The sequence below is a fragment of the Betta splendens genome, chromosome 6, assembly GCF_900634795.4.
Source record: "Betta splendens chromosome 6, fBetSpl5.4, whole genome shotgun sequence".
In the NCBI taxonomy this organism is placed as follows: domain Eukaryota; kingdom Metazoa; phylum Chordata; class Actinopteri; order Anabantiformes; family Osphronemidae; genus Betta; species Betta splendens.
In genome coordinates this window covers 11637026-11650601 of record NC_040886.2, presented here as the reverse complement: position 1 = coordinate 11650601, position 13576 = coordinate 11637026, and the positions used below count along the sequence as shown (strand labels likewise).

The following is a 13576-nucleotide window of genomic DNA, read 5'->3' as shown; positions in this document are numbered from 1 at the left end:
ATCTTCTCTGAGGCCAGTGTGTAGGTGGTCAACAGCTGCCCACCGGGGTGTGTGTGTGTGTGTGTGTGTGTGTGTGTGTGTGTGTGTGTGTGTGTGTGTGTGTGTGTGTTGGGGGGGGTCCGTCCCGTTACTAAACTGAACTCTGCCTCCTCTGACTGGCTGCAAACATTGGCATGTTAGATTCTGACAAATTCGCTGTGACACCCAAGTTTGAACACGAGCGTGGCGAGCGGATGTTGAGTCCTGCCCATCGTACCTTTCACCCCCCCACCCCCTCCCCGCTCTGCTGCCGCAGGGAATCTCAGATGACCTTTTTCCAGACGGTTGAATATCACCAGGCTTTGTGAGCAAGCACTGGTCACGCAATCGAATTACTCCATAGAATAGACGTTGTTTGGGCTCCTATGAAGTGGACACACACACACACACACACACACACACACACACACACACACACACACACACACACACACACACACACGCGCACACACACACACTCACACACAGTCTTTGCCCCAGAGGGGTGAGCCACATTACAGCCTTCATATTATATTCACTCTGACAGTGATGGTGCACAATTAAGGGCAGCTGATCTACTTATTGCATAGGTCTGTCTCTAACCACTGAAGGCATTTTACAGCTGCCAAATCATAAATATTGCATTTGGATTTGTGCTTGCACTGAAAAAAGCTTCGCTGTGACAGCGAGCGCGCTGCTACGAGGAGCACCTCCCTTCCTCCGCGCGCTGCGCTCCCACCCTTCAACAGAGGCAGCCTATGATGTAATGTTCTTGCTGCTGATAGAGCAACCCCCCTCTCCTGCCTTTTTTTTATATATTTTTCCCCTCCCCTTCCGATTTGCTGCCGCCGCCGCCGCTGCTGCTGCTCCTGCTGGTGGTAGTGGTGGCTGGATGCGTGCGAGCGGTGCCGGTTCAGCTGCATCCCTGAGTATCTCCTGGGATCCCTGCAGAGCTCCTCTCCCTCTGTCACCGCTCGACCGACCGAGCCTCTCCCACTGAGCACCGCAAGACCTTGTTCCCTGCTGATAGAAGGTAATTTTTCTGGCTGCCGACAAAAGAAATGGATTGTCCAAAGAGGGAGAAAAGAGACTAGAGAGCGGGGGAGAGAGGGAGGGAGTGATAGACACAAGGTTGACTGAGTGTCCAGTTAGCGGCTGAGTAAATTGGTCCGGCTGTTGAGAGCTTCTTGTCGCCTGAAAGCTGGATAGCGTAGAAAATGTTTTCTCGGTGTGTGTATGTGTGTGTGTGCATGTACTCTAATGTGGCGTTGGTTTCCATGGTAAAGATGTGATAGATCCCCAGTGCTGGCTCAGTGGTAAATCAGCATGTGTCGTGGAAAAGCTCGACTCACCTCTGGTGTGAAGTCATTTCTCATCTCCTCTGCATATTTTATTAGTCACCACCGCGAGTTTCCTTTTTTCACCCCCAACTTAGATTCAAGGATGAGGTCATCACTTGTGCAGTACTTGTTGATTTGTTTATTTTTTGCTTATTCTTAACATGGATTATGTGGTTTGCTTCCGTCAATCTATGGCTTGCTCTGTAACATCTGGGCGTGTGCGAGGGCAGTCGAGCAGCCGGCCTCATCTGCATGCAGACTCCACTGGTTCACACATGACCCGTGCTTTTAGAGGGCGTCACACAGACGCTTCATCAAGCGCTTTATCGTGGTTCAACAGCACAGCGATGCATCCAGTCCACCACAGGACTGCAGCGCCTGCAGGGTCGTAAATTAACTTAACTCCTGCACTATATCAGATGCTAAGTTAATATTTCATGTATCGTCTGCCCCACATGTAGATGGTCTTATGACTTATTCATCCTCAGGATTTTCCCTGTGTTTGAGTCATCACTCATCTTCCTCTTTCTTTTGTCTCACCACATTAGAGTACTCAGAGGAGTATACAATTTCACCTGATGAAGTAACACATCTCTTAATCATTTCTCATAAGCCCTTTGGGACCAGGCTATACTCTGGAAAAGGGTCCTTGCTTAGATCAAGTCAAGGGAAACCATGTGGTACTTTTAGGCTTATGTTATGATTTTCCTATGGGGAATGAGCCGTGTTTACAGTGATCGTAATTGGTCACAGAGACATGATCCTTGAGGCCATTCATCTTCTGCATTTGAAAACTGGGTTATGTGGTCGCAGCACGTAGTTCCCGAACACATGAAACTGAAAGTAAACGTCCCCCATCGTTATTAACTGACAGAGTGAAGGGACGAACGCCGGTGACGCAGAACGACGGCTCTGATCGTCTGTCTTCATGTCTAAACTCTGAGTTACCGTCAGTCAACTAACTTGCCCAATGTTATTACTATTATTAGATGTGGTAAAAACTTGATTGAAACGTTATCTAAATGTAAAGTTTAAACAACGCTGGAGGCAGATAATTAGCATCGGCAATTATTTTAAGTAATTGAGATTCTGAGTTTCTCGAGGAAACGTTTCAAGCTTTTCTTGTTCGTACAAAAATACACACAACGTTGTGTGTTACTAGGAAAGATGTTTTTTTTATGTGGAGTAGCTGACTGGGCGGTTTCCTTGGCATTTGAAAGATTGTCATGCAGAGAAATGTACTTTTCTGTGACAGCAAATATTAAGACACACAAAATAATCAAAGACTAAACGTGTTTTGGTGGATTGGGGGGTTTTCAATGTAAATGCTATAGAAAAATCTCTCATAGAAACTGTACAAGATTAAAAAGGTCGTATTTCCATGTTAATCTGAGCTTTGAGGAAGGCAGAGATATTGTTGTCTACATAAACTAATGCTGGGCCGTGAGAAGGGGAAAACGTGTTGGTTGATTTTGCCCCATGATGGTTGTTAACGGTGTGGTTGTTACTGTATTCGGTGTGGAGGAGGGAGGCGCGAGCTGGAAAATCAGGATCCGCTGCCACGGACACAGTGGGCCACCTGAGGAGCATCCGAGCTGTTCCTCCTGCTTCGTCTGCTGATTTCCACCAGGGCTCACTTGCTTTGGCGCAGAGCCACAGACTCTGGTTTGGCAAGTTGTGAATCCAGTAAATTGTTTGACCGTAAAAACCGACCAGAGAGAAAACTGGGGCTGTGTGGAAAAACAAGCACCTGGCAGCGTGCGTGATGAGTGTTACACATGCCACGATGATCTGGTGCACTTGTGACTGGTAACACTGGGAAGTCCGTCAGCGCTTTCAGCCTGGTGACTAATCAATCAAATGGTGACGCGGAGAAAAAAAGGGCACGTATGCAGCAGTGTAATGAAAAGAGCAGGGTGAGTCACGTAGAGGCCTGGAAACACACACACGCACACTCACACTCACACACACACACACACACACACACACACACACACACACACACACACACACACACACACACACTGGCATCACCTTCCTGCCACAGGGCACCGGTTCCACTTACTCTCTGCTGGAGCGCTACCGTATCTGCGGCGGTGGATGTGTCATCCTGAGCCATCACGTCCGTCTTTTCCAGACAGACAAACCTCGAGATAAAGAGTGTGATCGCGATCACATGCTATGAGGCAACACTTAGTTTACCGTCAGTCATATCACTTGACTCAGGTGATGCAATTGCGTTCTGATTGACTCGTCGTCCCCAATTTCCCAATCATCCTGACACGAGTCTCTAAAGACAGACACACGATCTATTCAGCACTGAATAGGAAAGAAATTGAAGTATAATTGTGTGTTAAAAGACGCTTTTGCTGCCTGCGGTCGCTGCTTCTGTCGGCTTCGGGGCCTCTAAGTAGCCTGGCGCTATCTGCTAGCGTGTTCCATTAGCGCCAGAGCTTATCGCACGCTGTAATTCCATTATTCACATATGTGCACTGACCTGCCAGCACCTCCGCTGGCTCCGCGGGGGACGATCGCGTTGAATTCTTCAGGCTCATGATGCTGTGAGCATTTATTAATAAACGAGTGTCCACGTCGTTGTGTCTCGGCCTGATACGAGCCGTCAGAGGCCCCGTGTTCGGTGGGGTTGTTTGCTAGTGGCGGTAGCGTGCTGCCGCTACGTAGCATAGCGGCGCTGTGGCCGTGAATAAGACGTCCAGTTCGACCCGCGACTCTGCACAGAAACAACCAGCTGACATTCAGGATCCCGACACTTCAAGCTTGGCACCGCGTCTCGCTGCTTAGCAGTTGCCTAAAGTGTATAATTAGCATGCGCTATTTTGGAAACAGGCGTCCCCATCTCAACGCCCCGCTATCTTACACTTCTCTCTATTTACCCTGGAAGGAGGCATGCGAAGTTGGTTGGAAGCTCTTCATTTCAAGGAGAAATCTTTGGTGCACATTCACCGGCGCCTCGTCAGAAAATCCAATCATTTCTCTCCTACAAATTGCATTCACATGCATTTCACGTGACACGCTGACGATTTATTAATAATCTTAGATATTTATATTGTGATTAATATGGAGGCTCCAGGAGCTGTATGTGTTTCAGGGGTCCTCAGCTCCTGTAACGGCGCCTTCGGAGAATCAGTCTCACTTTGTGTTTCAGACACTGCTGTTGTTCTTTCAGTGTCGTGGCCTGAAAACCTTGTCCTTGCCAGGGCCGGCGGTGTTATTTTAGAACTACTTACACAGGTTTTAGGTTTCTTTTTGGTGCTCGTTTGATGAATGCACATCTTTAGCTTCGATGCGGTGGCTAATTTTAGCGCTGTTTCACTTGGCGGCGGTCGGACAAGCGCTTCGCATGCGGCGCAGACGAATGTCGCGCTCGACGTGGGAACGGCACCGCGGGCCGGAATGTGAGGTTATCAGATTGTTGGCTGAGCGTGTGATTTAAAAATGAATGTAATGAAAATCAATATGAAAATAAAGCACGGAATCTTTCGACCACATCGTGAAGCGTTTAATAACCCGGTGATGCATTTAAACACTTTTGCTTCTGAAGGTTACAATGTGTTAAACGGCACAGTCTCAGCGCTGATGATTATTTTATTATATCTAATTAACAGCTGAAAAGAACACTTCAGAGTCTAATTACAGTTCAAAATAGTTCAAACTTATGTCGAAAGCACAGACTTTTATGCAGGTTACATTAAGGAGCTGTTTGACCTTCCTGTGGTAAAACTCGACAGCTTTGTCGTACAGTGGAAGAAAGATTTGTTATATTTCCCAGTAGCTCAAAGTTGGTGGTGATTGTCGTCATTAAAGGCAGTCGCTCTATGAGTGCACACAGCTGGCAGGGGAGCAAACATCTGGAGCCTATAAGGAGGGGACCAAACCCCCGGAGAAGCGAAGGAACACAAAACCCGCCTACGTCAGTGCTCACACGAATCCAGCCGCATCGTGCTAAGTTGCATGTGGGTTGTTTGTCCCAACAGAGTTACTTCCACAGAGGTGGGAGTCATTTCCGAGCAATGGATAGTCAGAGAGCTACAGGAGGAGGCAGGTTTGCAGAGAACACAAGGAGTGAGTGTGTAGACCTCCCTCCCTCTCCTCTGAGTGTGATGGGGAGGAGTTGGCCAGAGGCAGGAGGCAGGCTGTAGTACGACGCCGTGTCGGAGGCAGAGAGAGAGAGCGCGGACCCGTGAGCTGGGAGCTGTCAGCTGCCACCGCCTTCCACCACGCAGTTTCTGCGGATTCGCTCCTGACGCTTCATACGAGCAGGAATCAGTTGGTGTCGCTTGAAGGGGAGCTTTTTTTAGACGCGAGGGAAGTTTTTGTTTCACGCCTGAGTGGGACAGAGCGTAAGTACTGCTGTTATGGAGATTATAGCCTTGTGTTCATTAACTGTGTAGTGCCATGGCTCCATGAATCATTAATGTGTGTACGCTGCAGATCTAGTTACCTATTGAAGTGATGCCAGCCCAACCTGTCATTACACTGTTAGGGAATGATCAACTTTTATGTCGGCGTCTGCCTGGGGTGTGTTGTTGGTTTCTCTTTTTAAAGGGGAGGGTGGGTGTGAGCGCGCTACAAACAGCCCTTTGCCCCCTTGAGTGGGTCTTTATGGCAAGGTGATAGCAGGGCAGGGGGGTCATTAAAGCTGCAGTGTGTGTGTGTGTGTGTGTGTGTGTGTGTGTGTGTGTGTGTGTGTGTGTGTGTGTGTGTGTGTGTGTGTGTGTGTGTGTGTGTGTGTGTGTGTGCAGGAGCAAGCCATATATTAAGGGATGGATGTTGGTTCTGCACTTATTTTCTTTGGAAACACAGACATTTAGCTGGGTGTGTTCACATTTAAAGCTTGTTGACTTGTGTGAGCAGCAAAGACAAACAGGAGCAGGAGTCTGTCCACAGACCGGAGTTACCGCACGTGCGGCAGCACCGGCACGTCCTCCCAAAGCCGGACGGGTGCGAGGGAGAAGCTCAACATCGCAGCAAAGCCTTCATTCTGATAGTTGAGAAGCAGCTCGGTTAAATCATTAATGAGGGTTTTGCGTGCGCAGGAGCATCAGGTGTTACCGTGTGAAATTCAAATCTCTCCCACACGCTGCTGGCAGCGCAGTCAAGGCCGACGCCAAATAGTCAGATCTGTGGGTTGTAGTTAACGAACGCCAACCATAAATGGAAAAGTTTGTCAGTAGTCAATGGAAAAGCCAATGTAGGGTTTTTATTTATGTCTCGGTTGCTTTTACTTACGATTCTCTCCACTGTGTCTGAGCAAAATTATGAGATTATGTGCCGTTTTTCCAAACATACAGCAAAGTCTGGTTTTAATATTTCAGCATAAATGTCCCGCTCTGGTCTGAGGCGTGTGATAGAAGAGTCATTCCTCAAAACTGCTGTTCCTCCTCAACTCAGATTTAATGTGAGGCCAATAAACGTCTCCCTTCAGCAGATGAATGTTGAGACACGAGCTCGGCGCACACATCCAAATAAAGTAGCAGGCAACACACAGATGGGAAGGGGAGGAAAATCAACATGTCTGACGCCTCGGGACGCCTCGCTATCATCTCACAACTGCGCCCGCCTGCGCGTGTAGCATGTAACAGGGCACCTTGACCCGGGAGATGACCCCTTCAACCGAGACGCGCGGATCTGCAAACGATCAACAAACAAGCAGCGGAGCGGGAACAAGCCGGAGTTTTCACGAATTCCTCGGGCTGCTTGATTATCCGGAGGGAGGGCGGAATATAATCGAGTGTTCTCTCCCGTCGGAGAGAGAAAGAGGTTTTGTTTCCTGACCTCGCGTATGGAAATGCGTCCCTCTGCTGCGGGAGAAGAGCCCGTCTGTGCTGACCTTGGCCTGCTGTTTTCTTTTGGTTTGATCCACAAAGAAAACAGCTGGCAGTTGCATTCTGGATCCCGGCGGCCTCCACAATGAACTGCCTGTACGCTGCTGTCAGCGAGGCTTGGGCCCGTTGGTAGAGCGCGGTGCCTGTTATATCAATAGGTCCGGACGTCTCCGAGATAAACAAAACGGGGAAAAAAAATCCGCGTTATCGGCGCGTTCTACGTCAGAACGGCTGAAGGGAACACAAGCAGGAAGATCAAATCGCGCCGCAAAGCCGCTCGTGGCGGCGTGCGACCTGTCGCGCATAACGAGACCTGTTCAGAGGAGAAGGAATAAATCACAGCCCATCGGAGCGCCTCATCGCGGCGTCCTCCCCTCCGCTGGCCCTCGACGCACATGCTTCCATTTTGTCAGCATGTCCCAGGGGCATTTTCTCAGCATTAGGCCGCCCTGATCCTTCTCCATCTGTTTATACAGTCGGGGCGACTCTATTCCTGTCAGAGCGTGTGTGACAGAGCTGCTTTTTTGTCGCACGGTGAACACGAGTCAATTCTGGAGCGTGAGGAGCGCGTATCGTACAAGTTGCTGGGCATTTTCTCTTAACTAAACTGAGTGAGGAAGGGTTAATAGATGAGGCAGAGGCGGGAGGACGGTGGAGTGACCGGCCACTTGTAACCTAAAGGTTAAGCGCAGGCCTTCAGGGAGTCATATTACTGTGTACTCACTGATGGGAACTCTGCAAACATCCATTCTAAAGCACAGCAAGTTCCTCTGTTTATTTCCAGTCTTGTGTTGTGCCATGATGTGGGAAATGACTGTGGACGTGGAACCGGGCCAGATCCCATCGTCTCACAGACCCTCAGATGTGACTTTTAACCCCCTTGAAGCCAAAAACGTGCAAAGATGCATTGTCTGGTCTCGGTATGTCAGCGTTTGCTACGGGCTGGTGCGTTTCCATCATCCTTCAGCTCACACCTGTTCCTTCTTCACGTGTAATAACAAGGGTCTATTTTAATCCTCAGAGCTATGCGCGCTAAGGCCCAACTCTACCATGTCACACAGTTGCTTATATATTTGTGTCCTTGGTGACACGAGTAGGAGAGGAGGTCTGATTAATGGAATCAGACTCCGCCCGGGCCTCCCCCACCGCCGCGATGCGATATCTCCCAGCGTAGCAGGTTGCGCCCTTTACTCTGCTACTGACCCCTTCACACATTCCTGCCGCGGCTCTCCCATCGCAGCGCTCTAATTGGCCGATCGCAGACGAGCGGCGCGTCCTTTTAAAAGGAACGCGAGACACGCCCCTTTTCTGCTAAAATCCTGCAAAAAATTCTAAAATCATCACCAAATAAATCCCACTGTGACTCGAGCGCACAGGCTTTGGGATCCACACTCCATTTTTCATCTGTGCATTTGCATGGGTCCCTATGACAGCGTGCATTCGTCATTCCAGTTCGGTCGCCTCTCGGTGTCGGACGCCACTCCCCGGCAGCGCGTTCGCTTCGGGCCCGACCGCCGAGCGATTCGTGCAGTTGTAGCAAAAATGATGCTGTTTTTAAAAACAGACTCAGGCTCCTTTTATGGAAATTGTAATATAATCTTTATGCTCTGCGACTCCCGGTGTGAGACGATGGAAATGGAGATGGAGGAAGGGAGCTAAGTGGAACAGAGACCACAGGACAGCAGCAGACTAAAAGCTTCCTGTGGCAGAGCGGAGTCTAAGCCGGACCTGGCAGACAGGCCGTCCGGCCGGGCAGATGTTCTAGGTGAGAGGCACAGTAGATAGCGCCGTGTGAATAATTCATCCGATTGGATTGGAGACGTGATATATTAAGACACGGCAAACAAGCTGTCTTCTGGCCTCCTTCAGCACTTTTTGTGCCGCGCGAGTGGCTGCAGGGTCAGATCCCCCCGTATCGCTGCTTTCTTTCCGGCAGATCAGCCGGAGCCGTTGAGCAGACAGTTATAGATGCGCTGGCTGTGGGTCTAGCGAGGCCTCCAGACATCTGGAGGGGATGAGGCTGGTTAGCATGCAGGTGTCGTTTAAAGCTCACAGGAACTCACACTGTTGATGCCTTTTCTCCCCAATATGAATTCGGTTGTGGTCTGTCTTGGAGGCACAGAACTGATAATGTTTCCACCAGCACAGAATACACATCTTATTGTTAATACAGTGTTTTAACATGTGCGTAGTTATATGAATTTGAATTAAAAAGCTAATTCATGACCCTTGTGTCATAATGTACCCGTCATTACTCACCTTTGCACCTGCGTGCAGTGACTGCAGCGTTGCAGACCGTCCCTGCGCCTCCGGGTTGTGAAAGTAGGTGACGACGTCTGAGGACACGTCACATGCTGTGATATCACATTTCTGGTAACAGATCATTTCACCTCCATCGCTCCATGACATCAGCTCCTGCCTACGCGCATCCAGCTGTGTGGGCCCAGCAGCCGCATGGACGTGTCAGGCAGATCAACAGCTACGCTGGTGTGGGCTTTCACTGCAAACAAAGAGCTGCAAGAATTATAAGCTTGTTTGATATTGTACCATATGCAGCTAGTGACAAACATTAAGCATTAAAAGTGACACAAATATTGTGCAATATTGCAAAACTGTTACCGGTAATTTTGTTTGACTTAACTGGAAGTGACACCATTCCACCGTCTCCCATGTGATTAATAAATGTTGGGACATCTACCTGTAGCCAAGCGTGCTGACCTCTGCCGCCTGATAGATCCTTTAATCCCCTTATTATGCTTGTCTAGTGAAGAGAAGTCTGTCAGCCGTTAAATGGTTTAGCGTTTGGATCAATGCGGCCTTTTGAAAGGCTAAATAAAGAGGGGAGCAGCGAAGGCGGTGAGGTGTAAACATACAAACTTGGACCTCAGCTGGGGGATGCTAGCTTGACGGACGCAGCCTTGAGCGACAGCGCTAGCGCGGCTGCGTTAGCGCGGCCCACGCAGCGCTTCTGCTGAGTGACGGGAGCTAATCTGCCCCTATGCTTTACCAGATACGCTGCCCTCACGGGTCACATCTGGTCGTCTGGGCTCTTGAATATCAATGACTGGAATTCAACCCAAATATCGGCGTCGTGGGGTGGCTTGAATGACTGGGATACCAGAGCCTAAGTGACTCCTGAAAACTTGGAGTGAAGAATGCACAACTTGCTATTGATCCTGACTAAGTGAGGTCAGTGCATGGGGGGGGGGGGGCGCCCCCGCTCTCAGGCCCCACAGAAAGTGGACAGACGATTCGCACAAAGACATTTAAATGGAGTCTGTCTGGCAGATAAAGGCCTCAAATAAAGAGCCGTAGACTTGCGTGGTATCTGCTTTGGAGATTAAAGCCAGAGACGAGCGGCCGAAGGACCGAGTGTGTGAGTGTTGTAGTTGTTGCCTCACTGTTTGTATACTCCAGCTCATGAACTTGATTTACACAGAGTTAGACAGCCAGAGTTTTATTGTTAACACACTTGAGCACTACATGCCATCTACATCTGTAACGGGTCTATTCATTTATCTGCAGTTTATATTCAATTAATGTGCGGTTTGTGTGATTTATTCTTTTTTTTTTCAAACACATCTGATTCTGCTTTTGCTTGAGCTGGAGGCGTCGTGAATGAAGAATTGCACAACAGATCTTTAAACAGTTCTCACAGGTGTCATTTTAAAGAGGTTGAGCATAAGTTGATTGAAGGGCTGAGCATGAGCCTGATTACACCTGCTTAGACGAGACAAGGCTGGGCTGCTTTTTTTATTGGGGGGGGGGTCTGACAATCAAAAACGACCCAGTCCTGTGTTTTACTGTGGTACAATTGAAGCACTTTTGAGAGGTGGTCGAACGCATCAGCATCATGTAAGCTACTCGCCATATTGTGCATTTTTGCCAGGGTTTCATGTCAAAGAGGCTAAATATGTGTATGTGCTCTATATGCTGTGCTTGGTGGATCACAGTGGCTTTGTGGCGTGGGTCATGATGGACATGTGAAGACTTGGGCGTTCTGAGCCCTTTATCGGTCTCACACAGTGATGGATGTGTTGAGCCCTCTGCCCAGTGGCCTGTAGCCTGAGCGCCTGTGTAAGCCTCTAAGCTACTGGAATGCGTGCAGCTCCTTGCTGTGGACATCAAGGGCCAACAGCCACATCGCTTTGTCTCCAGCCTCTCACCCTGCACTTCAGCAGTCGAATCAGTAAATGTTTCAGCCCAATGTTGGTGATTGAGCGGTCAAACGCTTTCTGAATAATTAGTGATGTTCCCAAATATAATTATGTGAAAATCTTTGTATATTATTTCCATGAATCAAACATTCACGCGTTTCTATTCGGAACCTTTCTGTGGGCACGTATCGTCTTATCTGTTACAACAAATCGAGTCCGTGAAGGTAAACAAGAGCAGGTGAGATAAGGCACCTGAAGCCGAGGCCTGTTATCAGCAGTCGCCCTGTCACGGTCAGTATTTCACTCCAGTAAATACAGACAGAGTTTTATGGCAAACAAGTGTAGGCATTCAGAGCAGGAGTGAGTGTTTTAACAGGCCTGACCTACTTACAGCAGCCAGGGCTGGAGCGGCTTCTCACCTGTGTTCAGCAGACGTGCACCAGTAGCTAGACCTACTGTACTGCATGCACCGAACGCTACTGTATAATGCAGTATATAGATATTATTCTTGGTCCTTTATGCGCGTTTGTTGCTTTTTGTTGCACTGGTCCGAATAGTCACACTTTCGTCGACTGCTCCAATCTGCTCACTGGGCTAAGAATCGTGGGAGTGCTGTGCTGTAAGTGAGACTAAAAGCCCTTCTTCAAGTTTCCACTCATGGTCATAGTAGCAGGAAAAACACTTCACAATGTGTTTGTTTAAAATACAGCATGATTATGTCTACTTCTTGGTTAAATTTAGAAAAAAATAGAAGACAGAACTTCAGTTTACACATTAAGTAAAGCGTTATAGTTAAAAGAGCTATAGCAGACAGAAACACACAGAACTAGGTTGACTGGGCCAGAAACTGTAAACTGGAAGGGTACAGCCCGAAGGCTGGGTGGGCAGAAATCTACAAAGACAGGGAGACACTAGAAATTATATCATTATAGCAAATTATATTATATTTTACTGTGGCATCAGCAGAAGACGTATGTTATTACGGTGAAATCCAGTTCACTCTTGTTAAATTCATATATGTCTGGGTGCAAAGTAAAATGAAAATGAACCAAGAATTAGGGCAGAACAACAACACACAATACGGAAATTTGCACTGATGCATGGCTAGAATGGGCTACGTTGATGTGTCACATGGAAATTTCCTTTCCTCAGCAAAGAGTAAAGACACTGTGGGGAAGAAATAGGCCACTTCAGGTTCAGCAGGGCAGCCGGCTTCCAAAAAGTGGATCGGCTTACGCAGAATTGTTAAAAACTGAATAGAGTGTGGGGGGAAGTACTAAAGTTACAGTCTTCCAGTATTTGTCGTGTTTACAGGTCACACAGTCTGAATCCAGATTCATGCGCCGTCAGAAACCAGGAAACAAAGGGCAAAAAGCCAAGAGGCAAATGAGAGTTATAATGAGGGCTATAAAGATCTCAATGACGTCTGATGAAATTAGCTCATCTCAGTGGATTTCCACCCCAATACAAGTAGTAATATTGAAATTAGAGGGCGATAAGGGGATCAGTATTAGAATAACGTGTCTTTTGACTTCCATTTGCTTCCTTTTGTCCCGTTTTTCCCATTTAGTGGATTATTGCGCGCCGCTGTCTGTCACAGAGCCCCCGCTGCTCCTCTTTCACCCACTCTGGCCCTGATAGCGATAGCAGGCCCTAGCGCTGCTATTTTACATTTCATCTGCAAGCTGCTTCTGCTGGCTCCACATCTGTTATGGAAATGTGCACAGAGGGGGAAACGGAATGAAATGGAATATCATTTCAAATATTTTCACTTCTGAGACCGGCCTGATTGAGGCACTTGTATAGTTTTCAAAGACAGAGGTGATGAAATATGTTCATCCACTTTCACAGCCATATATTACCGTAATCTATCAATACGTCCTTAACGCCTGATAACTTCACATTTGGAATGCTTCAGGAAGTCGGGGCTTGTGATAAAATTCCCAACCTCTGACTTGGTGTCAGAGGCCTCAGAGGAATAGCAGGCTTGATGAATTTAACTCCCTTGAACCTTGAGTTCAGAATGTCGCCTATCTCTGTTCAATAGTTTAATAAGATTTTAATTAGGCAATTAAAAGTCTTTGGAATAGCATATGGTCATAATTACTAGTGTACGGTTCACTCAGGGATGAATGAGCCATTAATTACTCCTAGCTGGATCTGGGACCTAAGTGGGTTGAGTAGGAATGAGAAAGTAGTCCGTCTCCACTCCACA

At 48.0% G+C, this 13576-nt stretch overlaps 1 protein-coding gene across 2 annotated transcripts in view; it reads left to right on the top strand.

The window, feature by feature from the left end:
• Window positions 1-829: 829 nt before the first annotated feature.
• sema4ba (sema domain, immunoglobulin domain (Ig), transmembrane domain (TM) and short cytoplasmic domain, (semaphorin) 4Ba) overlaps window positions 830-13576 on the top strand; it is a 29993-nt gene continuing 17246 nt past the window's right edge. Inside the window, exon 1 of one of the 2 annotated variants that reach the window (XM_029154874.3) lies at window positions 830-1051. The gene's annotated coding sequence lies outside the window, so the exon portion shown is untranslated. Of the gene's footprint in view, window positions 1052-5356; window positions 5720-13576 lie in introns of those variants that run through there. The other variant, XM_029154873.3, reaches the window with a different exon arrangement.